General features: G+C 52.4%; 13 non-coding genes across 13 annotated transcripts; all 13 read right to left on the bottom strand.

Moving 5' to 3' along the window:
- Nucleotides 1–1118: 1118 nt before the first annotated feature.
- Nucleotides 1119–1237, bottom strand: LOC124796492. The gene has a single exon (XR_007016775.1). It is a non-coding gene; the product is annotated as a 5S ribosomal RNA (ribosomal RNA).
- A 1211-nt stretch (nt 1238–2448) lies between these two features.
- Nucleotides 2449–2567, bottom strand: LOC124796480. Its single transcript, XR_007016774.1, has one exon. It is a non-coding gene; the product is annotated as a 5S ribosomal RNA (ribosomal RNA).
- A 1211-nt stretch (nt 2568–3778) lies between these two features.
- LOC124797114 lies at nt 3779–3897 on the bottom strand. Its single transcript, XR_007016881.1, has one exon. It is a non-coding gene; the product is annotated as a 5S ribosomal RNA (ribosomal RNA).
- Nucleotides 3898–5107: 1210 nt separating this feature from the next.
- LOC124797103 lies at nt 5108–5226 on the bottom strand. Its single transcript, XR_007016880.1, has one exon. It is a non-coding gene; the product is annotated as a 5S ribosomal RNA (ribosomal RNA).
- Nucleotides 5227–6438: 1212 nt separating this feature from the next.
- Nucleotides 6439–6557, bottom strand: LOC124796588. The gene has a single exon (XR_007016796.1). It is a non-coding gene; the product is annotated as a 5S ribosomal RNA (ribosomal RNA).
- A 1211-nt stretch (nt 6558–7768) lies between these two features.
- On the bottom strand, nt 7769–7887 carry LOC124797091. The gene has a single exon (XR_007016879.1). It is a non-coding gene; the product is annotated as a 5S ribosomal RNA (ribosomal RNA).
- A 1212-nt stretch (nt 7888–9099) lies between these two features.
- Nucleotides 9100–9218, bottom strand: LOC124797080. The gene has a single exon (XR_007016878.1). It is a non-coding gene; the product is annotated as a 5S ribosomal RNA (ribosomal RNA).
- A 1211-nt stretch (nt 9219–10429) lies between these two features.
- On the bottom strand, nt 10430–10548 carry LOC124797069. Its single transcript, XR_007016877.1, has one exon. It is a non-coding gene; the product is annotated as a 5S ribosomal RNA (ribosomal RNA).
- Nucleotides 10549–11760: 1212 nt separating this feature from the next.
- LOC124797057 lies at nt 11761–11879 on the bottom strand. The gene has a single exon (XR_007016875.1). It is a non-coding gene; the product is annotated as a 5S ribosomal RNA (ribosomal RNA).
- Nucleotides 11880–13090: 1211 nt separating this feature from the next.
- LOC124797046 lies at nt 13091–13209 on the bottom strand. The gene has a single exon (XR_007016874.1). It is a non-coding gene; the product is annotated as a 5S ribosomal RNA (ribosomal RNA).
- Nucleotides 13210–14421: 1212 nt separating this feature from the next.
- On the bottom strand, nt 14422–14540 carry LOC124797035. Its single transcript, XR_007016873.1, has one exon. It is a non-coding gene; the product is annotated as a 5S ribosomal RNA (ribosomal RNA).
- Nucleotides 14541–15751: 1211 nt separating this feature from the next.
- On the bottom strand, nt 15752–15870 carry LOC124797024. Its single transcript, XR_007016872.1, has one exon. It is a non-coding gene; the product is annotated as a 5S ribosomal RNA (ribosomal RNA).
- Nucleotides 15871–17081: 1211 nt separating this feature from the next.
- Nucleotides 17082–17200, bottom strand: LOC124797013. The gene has a single exon (XR_007016871.1). It is a non-coding gene; the product is annotated as a 5S ribosomal RNA (ribosomal RNA).
- Between the last annotated feature and the right edge of the window lie 422 nt (nt 17201–17622).

Below are 17622 nucleotides of genomic sequence, written 5' to 3'. Positions count from 1 at the left end.
GTCTTTCCACCTCGAAGGTGGCGCGGAAGGTGCGCGCTCGCCTCGGCGTCTCAGAGGCGACTGCCGAACGTAGGTGAGACACGCACAACACAGCTGCTCGGTGCACCGCCTGTCATTCGTTTGGTGCGTGTGGCCTCCGACACTCGCTGGCGACGCGCCTTGTTCCTGTTATCCGGCGCGGGGCTTGCGCGCGCGGTCGGGCGGCGGGCGGACTGCGCGGGGTGTGGCAGTGTCCTGCTGGACCGACGGAGGCTTTCTCACCTGGCTGACACACGCCGCGCTTCCAGATATTTGCGTAATTTGCGCGGTGCATTGGCGCCTGTCCCCCCTTCCGTCCCGACTTGTCCTGACTTTGCTCGACTGCCGCTCGCTGCCGCTCGGGTCGCGGTCCATATGACAGCACAAGCGCGAGAAACGTCTGCGGGAGGAGGCGAGACGACAAAAGAATAAATTTATGATTAGAAATCGAACTTGGAGCTGTACGCCGCTGCAGAACGATAGGCAGGCGCTACCGTATTTCGGAGCATACCGCCCGATTCGTACTGTTTTGTCGTTTTCAAAGACTTCCTGGCAAACTTGGTTGGCACATTCTCCTTCAAACTGAGTTAATTACTGCAGTTTCGTACCTTACGGCCGTTTAAAATGCTTGAGGAAGTCTCTTTGTCACAACAGAAAGGTGATATGGAAAAAGGCTGGCTGCCAGGAGTAGCGACTGAAAAGCGAAAAATGAAGACAGCCAGAGTTCCCAGGCGCTCACCCTTCCGAGTACTACTAACGTTGTTGCTTCACTTCGGTGATCGGACGAGAACGGAAGATTTTATTTCTTTTTTTTTTTTTTGTTTATTTACATTGTGGAATTTAGCACTGCTACAAAACAGTAGGCCCTGACTTATTTCAGAACTCATCTGTCGATTCGTAGTGTGTTGTTATTTTCAAGGAGTTCTAGCACACATCCTTCGCGCATTCTTGCTCAAACTGAGTTCATTACTGTAATTTCGTATCTTGCGTTTGATACAGTAGTTCAAAATGCTTGTGGAAGCATCTTTGTCAACACCTGAAAGTTAGTATGAAAAGAGGGCTGGCAGGTGCAGCGACGTAAAAATGAAAAAATGAGATAGAGCCAACAGCACCCGGTGTTCCCAGGCGGTCACCCATCCAAGTACTAACCGGGCCCGATGTTGCTTAACTTCGGTGATCGGACGAGAACCGGTGTATTCAACATGGTATGGCCGTTGGCGTCCTTATACTGTAGCCGCACCCCAGAAGAAGCATTCGCCTCTTCTCGCAACACACGCAATCGCTGCTTTCCGTGGCACATTTGACGCAAAGCTCGTCTTTCCACCTCGAAGGTGGCGCGGAGTGCGCGCTCGCCTCGGCGTCTCAGAGGCGACTGCCGAACGTAGGTGAGACACGCACAACACAGCTGCTCGGTGCACCGCCTGTCATTCGTTTGGTGCGTGTGGCCTCCGACACTCGCTGGCGACGCGCCTTGTTCCTGTTATCCGGCGCGGGGCTTGCGCGCGCGGTCGGGCGGCGGGCGGACTGCGCGGGGTGTGGCAGTGTCCTGCTGGACCGACGGAGGCTTTCTCACCTGGCTGACACACGCCGCGCTTCCAGATATTTGCGTAATTTGCGCGGTGCATTGGCGCCTGTCCCCCCTTCCGTCCCGACTTGTCCCGACTTTGCTCGACTGCCGCTCGCTGCCGCTCGGGTCGCGGTCCATATGACAGCACAAGCGCGAGAAACGTCTGCGGGAGGAGGCGAGACGACAAAAGAATAAATTTATGATTAGAAATCGAACTTGGAGCTGTACGCCGCTGCAGAACGATAGGCAGGCGCTACCGTATTTCGGAGCATACCGCCCGATTCGTACTGTTTTGTCGTTTTCAAAGACTTCCTGGCAAACTTGGTTGGCACATTCTCCTTCAAACTGAGTTAATTACTGCAGTTTCGTACCTTACGGCCGTTTAAAATGCTTGAGGAAGTCTCTTTGTCACAACAGAAAGGTGATATGGAAAAAGGCTGGCTGCCAGGAGTAGCGACTGAAAAGCGAAAAATGAAGACAGCCAGAGTTCCCAGGCGCTCACCCTTCCGAGTACTACTAACGTTGTTGCTTCACTTCGGTGATCGGACGAGAACGGAAGATTTTATTTCTTTTTTTTTTTTTTGTTTATTTACATTGTGGAATTTAGCACTGCTACAAAACAGTAGGCCCTGACTTATTTCAGAACTCATCTGTCGATTCGTAGTGTGTTGTTATTTTCAAGGAGTTCTAGCACACATCCTTCGCGCATTCTTGCTCAAACTGAGTTCATTACTGTAATTTCGTATCTTGCGTTTGATACAGTAGTTCAAAATGCTTGTGGAAGCATCTTTGTCAACACCTGAAAGTTAGTATGAAAAGAGGGCTGGCAGGTGCAGCGACGTAAAAATGAAAAAATGAGATAGAGCCAACAGCACCCGGTGTTCCCAGGCGGTCACCCATCCAAGTACTAACCGGGCCCGATGTTGCTTAACTTCGGTGATCGGACGAGAACCGGTGTATTCAACATGGTATGGCCGTTGGCGTCCTTATACTGTAGCCGCACCCCAGAAGAAGCATTCGCCTCTTCTCGCAACACACGCAATCGCTGCTTTCCGTGGCACATTTGACGCAAAGCTCGTCTTTCCACCTCGAAGGTGGCGCGGAGTGCGCGCTCGCCTCGGCGTCTCAGAGGCGACTGCCGAACGTAGGTGAGACACGCACAACACAGCTGCTCGGTGCACCGCCTGTCATTCGTTTGGTGCGTGTGGCCTCCGACACTCGCTGGCGACGCGCCTTGTTCCTGTTATCCGGCGCGGGGCTTGCGCGCGCGGTCGGGCGGCGGGCGGACTGCGCGGGGTGTGGCAGTGTCCTGCTGGACCGACGGAGGCTTTCTCACCTGGCTGACACACGCCGCGCTTCCAGATATTTGCGTAATTTGCGCGGTGCATTGGCGCCTGTCCCCCCTTCCGTCCCGACTTGTCCTGACTTTGCTCGACTGCCGCTCGCTGCCGCTCGGGTCGCGGTCCATATGACAGCACAAGCGCGAGAAACGTCTGCGGGAGGAGGCGAGACGACAAAAGAATAAATTTATGATTAGAAATCGAACTTGGAGCTGTACGCCGCTGCAGAACGATAGGCAGGCGCTACCGTATTTCGGAGCATACCGCCCGATTCGTACTGTTTTGTCGTTTTCAAAGACTTCCTGGCAAACTTGGTTGGCACATTCTCCTTCAAACTGAGTTAATTACTGCAGTTTCGTACCTTACGGCCGTTTAAAATGCTTGAGGAAGTCTCTTTGTCACAACAGAAAGGTGATATGGAAAAAGGCTGGCTGCCAGGAGTAGCGACTGAAAAGCGAAAAATGAAGACAGCCAGAGTTCCCAGGCGCTCACCCTTCCGAGTACTACTAACGTTGTTGCTTCACTTCGGTGATCGGACGAGAACGGAAGATTTTATTTCTTTTTTTTTTTTTTGTTTATTTACATTGTGGAATTTAGCACTGCTACAAAACAGTAGGCCCTGACTTATTTCAGAACTCATCTGTCGATTCGTAGTGTGTTGTTATTTTCAAGGAGTTCTAGCACACATCCTTCGCGCATTCTTGCTCAAACTGAGTTCATTACTGTAATTTCGTATCTTGCGTTTGATACAGTAGTTCAAAATGCTTGTGGAAGCATCTTTGTCAACACCTGAAAGTTAGTATGAAAAGAGGGCTGGCAGGTGCAGCGACGTAAAAATGAAAAAATGAGATAGAGCCAACAGCACCCGGTGTTCCCAGGCGGTCACCCATCCAAGTACTAACCGGGCCCGATGTTGCTTAACTTCGGTGATCGGACGAGAACCGGTGTATTCAACATGGTATGGCCGTTGGCGTCCTTATACTGTAGCCGCACCCCAGAAGAAGCATTCGCCTCTTCTCGCAACACACGCAATCGCTGCTTTCCGTGGCACATTTGACGCAAAGCTCGTCTTTCCACCTCGAAGGTGGCGCGGAGTGCGCGCTCGCCTCGGCGTCTCAGAGGCGACTGCCGAACGTAGGTGAGACACGCACAACACAGCTGCTCGGTGCACCGCCTGTCATTCGTTTGGTGCGTGTGGCCTCCGACACTCGCTGGCGACGCGCCTTGTTCCTGTTATCCGGCGCGGGGCTTGCGCGCGCGGTCGGGCGGCGGGCGGACTGCGCGGGGTGTGGCAGTGTCCTGCTGGACCGACGGAGGCTTTCTCACCTGGCTGACACACGCCGCGCTTCCAGATATTTGCGTAATTTGCGCGGTGCATTGGCGCCTGTCCCCCCTTCCGTCCCGACTTGTCCTGACTTTGCTCGACTGCCGCTCGCTGCCGCTCGGGTCGCGGTCCATATGACAGCACAAGCGCGAGAAACGTCTGCGGGAGGAGGCGAGACGACAAAGAATAAATTTATGATTAGAAATCGAACTTGGAGCTGTACGCCGCTGCAGAACGATAGGCAGGCGCTACCGTATTTCGGAGCATACCGCCCGATTCGTACTGTTTTGTCGTTTTCAAAGACTTCCTGGCAAACTTGGTTGGCACATTCTCCTTCAAACTGAGTTAATTACTGCAGTTTCGTACCTTACGGCCGTTTAAAATGCTTGAGGAAGTCTCTTTGTCACAACAGAAAGGTGATATGGAAAAAGGCTGGCTGCCAGGAGTAGCGACTGAAAAGCGAAAATGAAGACAGCCAGAGTTCCCAGGCGCTCACCCTTCCGAGTACTACTAACGTTGTTGCTTCACTTCGGTGATCGGACGAGAACGGAAGATTTTATTTCTTTTTTTTTTTTTTTGTTTATTTACATTGTGGAATTTAGCACTGCTACAAAACAGTAGGCCCTGACTTATTTCAGAACTCATCTGTCGATTCGTAGTGTGTTGTTATTTTCAAGGAGTTCTAGCACACATCCTTCGCGCATTCTTGCTCAAACTGAGTTCATTACTGTAATTTCGTATCTTGCGTTTGATACAGTAGTTCAAAATGCTTGTGGAAGCATCTTTGTCAACACCTGAAAGTTAGTATGAAAAGAGGGCTGGCAGGTGCAGCGACGTAAAAATGAAAAAATGAGATAGAGCCAACAGCACCCGGTGTTCCCAGGCGGTCACCCATCCAAGTACTAACCGGGCCCGATGTTGCTTAACTTCGGTGATCGGACGAGAACCGGTGTATTCAACATGGTATGGCCGTTGGCGTCCTTATACTGTAGCCGCACCCCAGAAGAAGCATTCGCCTCTTCTCGCAACACACGCAATCGCTGCTTTCCGTGGCACATTTGACGCAAAGCTCGTCTTTCCACCTCGAAGGTGGCGCGGAGTGCGCGCTCGCCTCGGCGTCTCAGAGGCGACTGCCGAACGTAGGTGAGACACGCACAACACAGCTGCTCGGTGCACCGCCTGTCATTCGTTTGGTGCGTGTGGCCTCCGACACTCGCTGGCGACGCGCCTTGTTCCTGTTATCCGGCGCGGGGCTTGCGCGCGCGGTCGGGCGGCGGGCGGACTGCGCGGGGTGTGGCAGTGTCCTGCTGGACCGACGGAGGCTTTCTCACCTGGCTGACACACGCCGCGCTTCCAGATATTTGCGTAATTTGCGCGGTGCATTGGCGCCTGTCCCCCCTTCCGTCCCGACTTGTCCCGACTTTGCTCGACTGCCGCTCGCTGCCGCTCGGGTCGCGGTCCATATGACAGCACAAGCGCGAGAAACGTCTGCGGGAGGAGGCGAGACGACAAAAGAATAAATTTATGATTAGAAATCGAACTTGGAGCTGTACGCCGCTGCAGAACGATAGGCAGGCGCTACCGTATTTCGGAGCATACCGCCCGATTCGTACTGTTTTGTCGTTTTCAAAGACTTCCTGGCAAACTTGGTTGGCACATTCTCCTTCAAACTGAGTTAATTACTGCAGTTTCGTACCTTACGGCCGTTTAAAATGCTTGAGGAAGTCTCTTTGTCACAACAGAAAGGTGATATGGAAAAAGGCTGGCTGCCAGGAGTAGCGACTGAAAAGCGAAAAATGAAGACAGCCAGAGTTCCCAGGCGCTCACCCTTCCGAGTACTACTAACGTTGTTGCTTCACTTCGGTGATCGGACGAGAACGGAAGATTTTATTTCTTTTTTTTTTTTTTTGTTTATTTACATTGTGGAATTTAGCACTGCTACAAAACAGTAGGCCCTGACTTATTTCAGAACTCATCTGTCGATTCGTAGTGTGTTGTTATTTTCAAGGAGTTCTAGCACACATCCTTCGCGCATTCTTGCTCAAACTGAGTTCATTACTGTAATTTCGTATCTTGCGTTTGATACAGTAGTTCAAAATGCTTGTGGAAGCATCTTTGTCAACACCTGAAAGTTAGTATGAAAAGAGGGCTGGCAGGTGCAGCGACGTAAAAATGAAAAAATGAGATAGAGCCAACAGCACCCGGTGTTCCCAGGCGGTCACCCATCCAAGTACTAACCGGGCCCGATGTTGCTTAACTTCGGCGATCGGACGAGAACCGGTGTATTCAACATGGTATGGCCGTTGGCGTCCTTATACTGTAGCCGCACCCCAGAAGAAGCATTCGCCTCTTCTCGCAACACACGCAATCGCTGCTTTCCGTGGCACATTTGACGCAAAGCTCGTCTTTCCACCTCGAAGGTGGCGCGGAGTGCGCGCTCGCCTCGGCGTCTCAGAGGCGACTGCCGAACGTAGGTGAGACACGCACAACACAGCTGCTCGGTGCACCGCCTGTCATTCGTTTGGTGCGTGTGGCCTCCGACACTCGCTGGCGACGCGCCTTGTTCCTGTTATCCGGCGCGGGGCTTGCGCGCGCGGTCGGGCGGCGGGCGGACTGCGCGGGGTGTGGCAGTGTCCTGCTGGACCGACGGAGGCTTTCTCACCTGGCTGACACACGCCGCGCTTCCAGATATTTGCGTAATTTGCGCGGTGCATTGGCGCCTGTCCCCCCTTCCGTCCCGACTTGTCCTGACTTTGCTCGACTGCCGCTCGCTGCCGCTCGGGTCGCGGTCCATATGACAGCACAAGCGCGAGAAACGTCTGCGGGAGGAGGCGAGACGACAAAAGAATAAATTTATGATTAGAAATCGAACTTGGAGCTGTACGCCGCTGCAGAACGATAGGCAGGCGCTACCGTATTTCGGAGCATACCGCCCGATTCGTACTGTTTTGTCGTTTTCAAAGACTTCCTGGCAAACTTGGTTGGCACATTCTCCTTCAAACTGAGTTAATTACTGCAGTTTCGTACCTTACGGCCGTTTAAAATGCTTGAGGAAGTCTCTTTGTCACAACAGAAAGGTGATATGGAAAAAGGCTGGCTGCCAGGAGTAGCGACTGAAAAGCGAAAAATGAAGACAGCCAGAGTTCCCAGGCGCTCACCCTTCCGAGTACTACTAACGTTGTTGCTTCACTTCGGTGATCGGACGAGAACGGAAGATTTTATTTCTTTTTTTTTTTTTTGTTTATTTACATTGTGGAATTTAGCACTGCTACAAAACAGTAGGCCCTGACTTATTTCAGAACTCATCTGTCGATTCGTAGTGTGTTGTTATTTTCAAGGAGTTCTAGCACACATCCTTCGCGCATTCTTGCTCAAACTGAGTTCATTACTGTAATTTCGTATCTTGCGTTTGATACAGTAGTTCAAAATGCTTGTGGAAGCATCTTTGTCAACACCTGAAAGTTAGTATGAAAAGAGGGCTGGCAGGTGCAGCGACGTAAAAATGAAAAAATGAGATAGAGCCAACAGCACCCGGTGTTCCCAGGCGGTCACCCATCCAAGTACTAACCGGGCCCGATGTTGCTTAACTTCGGTGATCGGACGAGAACCGGTGTATTCAACATGGTATGGCCGTTGGCGTCCTTATACTGTAGCCGCACCCCAGAAGAAGCATTCGCCTCTTCTCGCAACACACGCAATCGCTGCTTTCCGTGGCACATTTGACGCAAAGCTCGTCTTTCCACCTCGAAGGTGGCGCGGAGTGCGCGCTCGCCTCGGCGTCTCAGAGGCGACTGCCGAACGTAGGTGAGACACGCACAACACAGCTGCTCGGTGCACCGCCTGTCATTCGTTTGGTGCGTGTGGCCTCCGACACTCGCTGGCGACGCGCCTTGTTCCTGTTATCCGGCGCGGGGCTTGCGCGCGCGGTCGGGCGGCGGGCGGACTGCGCGGGGTGTGGCAGTGTCCTGCTGGACCGACGGAGGCTTTCTCACCTGGCTGACACACGCCGCGCTTCCAGATATTTGCGTAATTTGCGCGGTGCATTGGCGCCTGTCCCCCCTTCCGTCCCGACTTGTCCCGACTTTGCTCGACTGCCGCTCGCTGCCGCTCGGGTCGCGGTCCATATGACAGCACAAGCGCGAGAAACGTCTGCGGGAGGAGGCGAGACGACAAAAGAATAAATTTATGATTAGAAATCGAACTTGGAGCTGTACGCCGCTGCAGAACGATAGGCAGGCGCTACCGTATTTCGGAGCATACCGCCCGATTCGTACTGTTTTGTCGTTTTCAAAGACTTCCTGGCAAACTTGGTTGGCACATTCTCCTTCAAACTGAGTTAATTACTGCAGTTTCGTACCTTACGGCCGTTTAAAATGCTTGAGGAAGTCTCTTTGTCACAACAGAAAGGTGATATGGAAAAAGGCTGGCTGCCAGGAGTAGCGACTGAAAAGCGAAAAATGAAGACAGCCAGAGTTCCCAGGCGCTCACCCTTCCGAGTACTACTAACGTTGTTGCTTCACTTCGGTGATCGGACGAGAACGGAAGATTTTATTTCTTTTTTTTTTTTTTTGTTTATTTACATTGTGGAATTTAGCACTGCTACAAAACAGTAGGCCCTGACTTATTTCAGAACTCATCTGTCGATTCGTAGTGTGTTGTTATTTTCAAGGAGTTCTAGCACACATCCTTCGCGCATTCTTGCTCAAACTGAGTTCATTACTGTAATTTCGTATCTTGCGTTTGATACAGTAGTTCAAAATGCTTGTGGAAGCATCTTTGTCAACACCTGAAAGTTAGTATGAAAAGAGGGCTGGCAGGTGCAGCGACGTAAAAATGAAAAAATGAGATAGAGCCAACAGCACCCGGTGTTCCCAGGCGGTCACCCATCCAAGTACTAACCGGGCCCGATGTTGCTTAACTTCGGTGATCGGACGAGAACCGGTGTATTCAACATGGTATGGCCGTTGGCGTCCTTATACTGTAGCCGCACCCCAGAAGAAGCATTCGCCTCTTCTCGCAACACACGCAATCGCTGCTTTCCGTGGCACATTTGACGCAAAGCTCGTCTTTCCACCTCGAAGGTGGCGCGGAGTGCGCGCTCGCCTCGGCGTCTCAGAGGCGACTGCCGAACGTAGGTGAGACACGCACAACACAGCTGCTCGGTGCACCGCCTGTCATTCGTTTGGTGCGTGTGGCCTCCGACACTCGCTGGCGACGCGCCTTGTTCCTGTTATCCGGCGCGGGGCTTGCGCGCGCGGTCGGGCGGCGGGCGGACTGCGCGGGGTGTGGCAGTGTCCTGCTGGACCGACGGAGGCTTTCTCACCTGGCTGACACACGCCGCGCTTCCAGATATTTGCGTAATTTGCGCGGTGCATTGGCGCCTGTCCCCCCTTCCGTCCCGACTTGTCCCGACTTTGCTCGACTGCCGCTCGCTGCCGCTCGGGTCGCGGTCCATATGACAGCACAAGCGCGAGAAACGTCTGCGGGAGGAGGCGAGACGACAAAAGAATAAATTTATGATTAGAAATCGAACTTGGAGCTGTACGCCGCTGCAGAACGATAGGCAGGCGCTACCGTATTTCGGAGCATACCGCCCGATTCGTACTGTTTTGTCGTTTTCAAAGACTTCCTGGCAAACTTGGTTGGCACATTCTCCTTCAAACTGAGTTAATTACTGCAGTTTCGTACCTTACGGCCGTTTAAAATGCTTGAGGAAGTCTCTTTGTCACAACAGAAAGGTGATATGGAAAAAGGCTGGCTGCCAGGAGTAGCGACTGAAAAGCGAAAAATGAAGACAGCCAGAGTTCCCAGGCGCTCACCCTTCCGAGTACTACTAACGTTGTTGCTTCACTTCGGTGATCGGACGAGAACGGAAGATTTTATTTCTTTTTTTTTTTTTTGTTTATTTACATTGTGGAATTTAGCACTGCTACAAAACAGTAGGCCCTGACTTATTTCAGAACTCATCTGTCGATTCGTAGTGTGTTGTTATTTTCAAGGAGTTCTAGCACACATCCTTCGCGCATTCTTGCTCAAACTGAGTTCATTACTGTAATTTCGTATCTTGCGTTTGATACAGTAGTTCAAAATGCTTGTGGAAGCATCTTTGTCAACACCTGAAAGTTAGTATGAAAAGAGGGCTGGCAGGTGCAGCGACGTAAAAATGAAAAAATGAGATAGAGCCAACAGCACCCGGTGTTCCCAGGCGGTCACCCATCCAAGTACTAACCGGGCCCGATGTTGCTTAACTTCGGTGATCGGACGAGAACCGGTGTATTCAACATGGTATGGCCGTTGGCGTCCTTATACTGTAGCCGCACCCCAGAAGAAGCATTCGCCTCTTCTCGCAACACACGCAATCGCTGCTTTCCGTGGCACATTTGACGCAAAGCTCGTCTTTCCACCTCGAAGGTGGCGCGGAGTGCGCGCTCGCCTCGGCGTCTCAGAGGCGACTGCCGAACGTAGGTGAGACACGCACAACACAGCTGCTCGGTGCACCGCCTGTCATTCGTTTGGTGCGTGTGGCCTCCGACACTCGCTGGCGACGCGCCTTGTTCCTGTTATCCGGCGCGGGGCTTGCGCGCGCGGTCGGGCGGCGGGCGGACTGCGCGGGGTGTGGCAGTGTCCTGCTGGACCGACGGAGGCTTTCTCACCTGGCTGACACACGCCGCGCTTCCAGATATTTGCGTAATTTGCGCGGTGCATTGGCGCCTGTCCCCCCTTCCGTCCCGACTTGTCCCGACTTTGCTCGACTGCCGCTCGCTGCCGCTCGGGTCGCGGTCCATATGACAGCACAAGCGCGAGAAACGTCTGCGGGAGGAGGCGAGACGACAAAAGAATAAATTTATGATTAGAAATCGAACTTGGAGCTGTACGCCGCTGCAGAACGATAGGCAGGCGCTACCGTATTTCGGAGCATACCGCCCGATTCGTACTGTTTTGTCGTTTTCAAAGACTTCCTGGCAAACTTGGTTGGCACATTCTCCTTCAAACTGAGTTAATTACTGCAGTTTCGTACCTTACGGCCGTTTAAAATGCTTGAGGAAGTCTCTTTGTCACAACAGAAAGGTGATATGGAAAAAGGCTGGCTGCCAGGAGTAGCGACTGAAAAGCGAAAAATGAAGACAGCCAGAGTTCCCAGGCGCTCACCCTTCCGAGTACTACTAACGTTGTTGCTTCACTTCGGTGATCGGACGAGAACGGAAGATTTTATTTCTTTTTTTTTTTTTTTGTTTATTTACATTGTGGAATTTAGCACTGCTACAAAACAGTAGGCCCTGACTTATTTCAGAACTCATCTGTCGATTCGTAGTGTGTTGTTATTTTCAAGGAGTTCTAGCACACATCCTTCGCGCATTCTTGCTCAAACTGAGTTCATTACTGTAATTTCGTATCTTGCGTTTGATACAGTAGTTCAAAATGCTTGTGGAAGCATCTTTGTCAACACCTGAAAGTTAGTATGAAAAGAGGGCTGGCAGGTGCAGCGACGTAAAAATGAAAAAATGAGATAGAGCCAACAGCACCCGGTGTTCCCAGGCGGTCACCCATCCAAGTACTAACCGGGCCCGATGTTGCTTAACTTCGGTGATCGGACGAGAACCGGTGTATTCAACATGGTATGGCCGTTGGCGTCCTTATACTGTAGCCGCACCCCAGAAGAAGCATTCGCCTCTTCTCGCAACACACGCAATCGCTGCTTTCCGTGGCACATTTGACGCAAAGCTCGTCTTTCCACCTCGAAGGTGGCGCGGAGTGCGCGCTCGCCTCGGCGTCTCAGAGGCGACTGCCGAACGTAGGTGAGACACGCACAACACAGCTGCTCGGTGCACCGCCTGTCATTCGTTTGGTGCGTGTGGCCTCCGACACTCGCTGGCGACGCGCCTTGTTCCTGTTATCCGGCGCGGGGCTTGCGCGCGCGGTCGGGCGGCGGGCGGACTGCGCGGGGTGTGGCAGTGTCCTGCTGGACCGACGGAGGCTTTCTCACCTGGCTGACACACGCCGCGCTTCCAGATATTTGCGTAATTTGCGCGGTGCATTGGCGCCTGTCCCCCCTTCCGTCCCGACTTGTCCCGACTTTGCTCGACTGCCGCTCGCTGCCGCTCGGGTCGCGGTCCATATGACAGCACAAGCGCGAGAAACGTCTGCGGGAGGAGGCGAGACGACAAAAGAATAAATTTATGATTAGAAATCGAACTTGGAGCTGTACGCCGCTGCAGAACGATAGGCAGGCGCTACCGTATTTCGGAGCATACCGCCCGATTCGTACTGTTTTGTCGTTTTCAAAGACTTCCTGGCAAACTTGGTTGGCACATTCTCCTTCAAACTGAGTTAATTACTGCAGTTTCGTACCTTACGGCCGTTTAAAATGCTTGAGGAAGTCTCTTTGTCACAACAGAAAGGTGATATGGAAAAAGGCTGGCTGCCAGGAGTAGCGACTGAAAAGCGAAAAATGAAGACAGCCAGAGTTCCCAGGCGCTCACCCTTCCGAGTACTACTAACGTTGTTGCTTCACTTCGGTGATCGGACGAGAACGGAAGATTTTATTTCTTTTTTTTTTTTTTGTTTATTTACATTGTGGAATTTAGCACTGCTACAAAACAGTAGGCCCTGACTTATTTCAGAACTCATCTGTCGATTCGTAGTGTGTTGTTATTTTCAAGGAGTTCTAGCACACATCCTTCGCGCATTCTTGCTCAAACTGAGTTCATTACTGTAATTTCGTATCTTGCGTTTGATACAGTAGTTCAAAATGCTTGTGGAAGCATCTTTGTCAACACCTGAAAGTTAGTATGAAAAGAGGGCTGGCAGGTGCAGCGACGTAAAAATGAAAAAATGAGATAGAGCCAACAGCACCCGGTGTTCCCAGGCGGTCACCCATCCAAGTACTAACCGGGCCCGATGTTGCTTAACTTCGGTGATCGGACGAGAACCGGTGTATTCAACATGGTATGGCCGTTGGCGTCCTTATACTGTAGCCGCACCCCAGAAGAAGCATTCGCCTCTTCTCGCAACACACGCAATCGCTGCTTTCCGTGGCACATTTGACGCAAAGCTCGTCTTTCCACCTCGAAGGTGGCGCGGAGTGCGCGCTCGCCTCGGCGTCTCAGAGGCGACTGCCGAACGTAGGTGAGACACGCACAACACAGCTGCTCGGTGCACCGCCTGTCATTCGTTTGGTGCGTGTGGCCTCCGACACTCGCTGGCGACGCGCCTTGTTCCTGTTATCCGGCGCGGGGCTTGCGCGCGCGGTCGGGCGGCGGGCGGACTGCGCGGGGTGTGGCAGTGTCCTGCTGGACCGACGGAGGCTTTCTCACCTGGCTGACACACGCCGCGCTTCCAGATATTTGCGTAATTTGCGCGGTGCATTGGCGCCTGTCCCCCCTTCCGTCCCGACTTGTCCCGACTTTGCTCGACTGCCGCTCGCTGCCGCTCGGGTCGCGGTCCATATGACAGCACAAGCGCGAGAAACGTCTGCGGGAGGAGGCGAGACGACAAAAGAATAAATTTATGATTAGAAATCGAACTTGGAGCTGTACGCCGCTGCAGAACGATAGGCAGGCGCTACCGTATTTCGGAGCATACCGCCCGATTCGTACTGTTTTGTCGTTTTCAAAGACTTCCTGGCAAACTTGGTTGGCACATTCTCCTTCAAACTGAGTTAATTACTGCAGTTTCGTACCTTACGGCCGTTTAAAATGCTTGAGGAAGTCTCTTTGTCACAACAGAAAGGTGATATGGAAAAAGGCTGGCTGCCAGGAGTAGCGACTGAAAAGCGAAAAATGAAGACAGCCAGAGTTCCCAGGCGCTCACCCTTCCGAGTACTACTAACGTTGTTGCTTCACTTCGGTGATCGGACGAGAACGGAAGATTTTATTTCTTTTTTTTTTTTTTTGTTTATTTACATTGTGGAATTTAGCACTGCTACAAAACAGTAGGCCCTGACTTATTTCAGAACTCATCTGTCGATTCGTAGTGTGTTGTTATTTTCAAGGAGTTCTAGCACACATCCTTCGCGCATTCTTGCTCAAACTGAGTTCATTACTGTAATTTCGTATCTTGCGTTTGATACAGTAGTTCAAAATGCTTGTGGAAGCATCTTTGTCAACACCTGAAAGTTAGTATGAAAAGAGGGCTGGCAGGTGCAGCGACGTAAAAATGAAAAAATGAGATAGAGCCAACAGCACCCGGTGTTCCCAGGCGGTCACCCATCCAAGTACTAACCGGGCCCGATGTTGCTTAACTTCGGTGATCGGACGAGAACCGGTGTATTCAACATGGTATGGCCGTTGGCGTCCTTATACTGTAGCCGCACCCCAGAAGAAGCATTCGCCTCTTCTCGCAACACACGCAATCGCTGCTTTCCGTGGCACATTTGACGCAAAGCTCGTCTTTCCACCTCGAAGGTGGCGCGGAGTGCGCGCTCGCCTCGGCGTCTCAGAGGCGACTGCCGAACGTAGGTGAGACACGCACAACACAGCTGCTCGGTGCACCGCCTGTCATTCGTTTGGTGCGTGTGGCCTCCGACACTCGCTGGCGACGCGCCTTGTTCCTGTTATCCGGCGCGGGGCTTGCGCGCGCGGTCGGGCGGCGGGCGGACTGCGCGGGGTGTGGCAGTGTCCTGCTGGACCGACGGAGGCTTTCTCACCTGGCTGACACACGCCGCGCTTCCAGATATTTGCGTAATTTGCGCGGTGCATTGGCGCCTGTCCCCCCTTCCGTCCCGACTTGTCCCGACTTTGCTCGACTGCCGCTCGCTGCCGCTCGGGTCGCGGTCCATATGACAGCACAAGCGCGAGAAACGTCTGCGGGAGGAGGCGAGACGACAAAAGAATAAATTTATGATTAGAAATCGAACTTGGAGCTGTACGCCGCTGCAGAACGATAGGCAGGCGCTACCGTATTTCGGAGCATACCGCCCGATTCGTACTGTTTTGTCGTTTTCAAAGACTTCCTGGCAAACTTGGTTGGCACATTCTCCTTCAAACTGAGTTAATTACTGCAGTTTCGTACCTTACGGCCGTTTAAAATGCTTGAGGAAGTCTCTTTGTCACAACAGAAAGGTGATATGGAAAAAGGCTGGCTGCCAGGAGTAGCGACTGAAAAGCGAAAAATGAAGACAGCCAGAGTTCCCAGGCGCTCACCCTTCCGAGTACTACTAACGTTGTTGCTTCACTTCGGTGATCGGACGAGAACGGAAGATTTTATTTCTTTTTTTTTTTTTTGTTTATTTACATTGTGGAATTTAGCACTGCTACAAAACAGTAGGCCCTGACTTATTTCAGAACTCATCTGTCGATTCGTAGTGTGTTGTTATTTTCAAGGAGTTCTAGCACACATCCTTCGCGCATTCTTGCTCAAACTGAGTTCATTACTGTAATTTCGTATCTTGCGTTTGATACAGTAGTTCAAAATGCTTGTGGAAGCATCTTTGTCAACACCTGAAAGTTAGTATGAAAAGAGGGCTGGCAGGTGCAGCGACGTAAAAATGAAAAAATGAGATAGAGCCAACAGCACCCGGTGTTCCCAGGCGGTCACCCATCCAAGTACTAACCGGGCCCGATGTTGCTTAACTTCGGTGATCGGACGAGAACCGGTGTATTCAACATGGTATGGCCGTTGGCGTCCTTATACTGTAGCCGCACCCCAGAAGAAGCATTCGCCTCTTCTCGCAACACACGCAATCGCTGCTTTCCGTGGCACATTTGACGCAAAGCTCGTCTTTCCACCTCGAAGGTGGCGCGGAGTGCGCGCTCGCCTCGGCGTCTCAGAGGCGACTGCCGAACGTAGGTGAGACACGCACAACACAGCTGCTCGGTGCACCGCCTGTCATTCGTTTGGTGCGTGTGGCCTCCGACACTCGCTGGCGACGCGCCTTGTTCCTGTTATCCGGCGCGGGGCTTGCGCGCGCGGTCGGGCGGCGGGCGGACTGCGCGGGGTGTGGCAGTGTCCTGCTGGACCGACGGAGGCTTTCTCACCTGGCTGACACACGCCGCGCTTCCAGATATTTGCGTAATTTGCGCGGTGCATTGGCGCCTGTCCCCCCTTCCGTCCCGACTTGTCCCGACTTTGCTCGACTGCCGCTCGCTGCCGCTCGGGTCGCGGTCCATATGACAGCACAAGCGCGAGAAACGTCTGCGGGAGGAGGCGAGACGACAAAAGAATAAATTTATGATTAGAAATCGAACTTGGAGCTGTACGCCGCTGCAGAACGATAGGCAGGCGCTACCGTATTTCGGAGCATACCGCCCGATTCGTACTGTTTTGTCGTTTTCAAAGACTTCCTGGCAAACTTGGTTGGCACATTCTCCTTCAAACTGAGTTAATTACTGCAGTTTCGTACCTTACGGCCGTTTAAAATGCTTGAGGAAGTCTCTTTGTCACAACAGAAAGGTGATATGGAAAAAGGCTGGCTGCCAGGAGTAGCGACTGAAAAGCGAAAAATGAAGACAGCCAGAGTTCCCAGGCGCTCACCCTTCCGAGTACTACTAACGTTGTTGCTTCACTTCGGTGATCGGACGAGAACGGAAGATTTTATTTCTTTTTTTTTTTTTTGTTTATTTACATTGTGGAATTTAGCACTGCTACAAAACAGTAGGCCCTGACTTATTTCAGAACTCATCTGTCGATTCGTAGTGTGTTGTTATTTTCAAGGAGTTCTAGCACACATCCTTCGCGCATTCTTGCTCAAACTGAGTTCATTACTGTAATTTCGTATCTTGCGTTTGATACAGTAGTTCAAAATGCTTGTGGAAGCATCTTTGTCAACACCTGAAAGTTAGTATGAAAAGAGGGCTGGCAGGTGCAGCGACGTAAAAATGAAAAAATGAGATAGAGCCAACAGCACCCGGTGTTCCCAGGCGGTCACCCATCCAAGTACTAACCGGGCCCGATGTTGCTTAACTTCGGTGATCGGACGAGAACCGGTGTATTCAACATGGTATGGCCGTTGGCGTCCTTATACTGTAGCCGCACCCCAGAAGAAGCATTCGCCTCTTCTCGCAACACACGCAATCGCTGCTTTCCGTGGCACATTTGACGCAAAGCTCGTCTTTCCACCTCGAAGGTGGCGCGGAGTGCGCGCTCGCCTCGGCGTCTCAGAGGCGACTGCCGAACGTAGGTGAGACACGCACAACACAGCTGCTCGGTGCACCGCCTGTCATTCGTTTGGTGCGTGTGGCCTCCGACACTCGCTGGCGACGCGCCTTGTTCCTGTTATCCGGCGCGGGGCTTGCGCGCGCGGTCGGGCGGCGGGCGGACTGCGCGGGGTGTGGCAGTGTCCTGCTGGACCGACGGAGGCTTTCTCACCTGGCTGACACACGCCGCGCTTCCAGATATTTGCGTAATTTGCGCGGTGCATTGGCGCCTGTCCCCCC

The sequence above is a fragment of the Schistocerca piceifrons genome, chromosome 4 (genome assembly GCF_021461385.2).
Source record: "Schistocerca piceifrons isolate TAMUIC-IGC-003096 chromosome 4, iqSchPice1.1, whole genome shotgun sequence".
Classification (NCBI taxonomy): Eukaryota; Metazoa; Arthropoda; class Insecta; order Orthoptera; family Acrididae; genus Schistocerca; species Schistocerca piceifrons.
The sequence above is the reverse complement of the archived record's forward strand: the minus strand, read 5'-3'. Positions and strand labels throughout refer to the sequence as shown.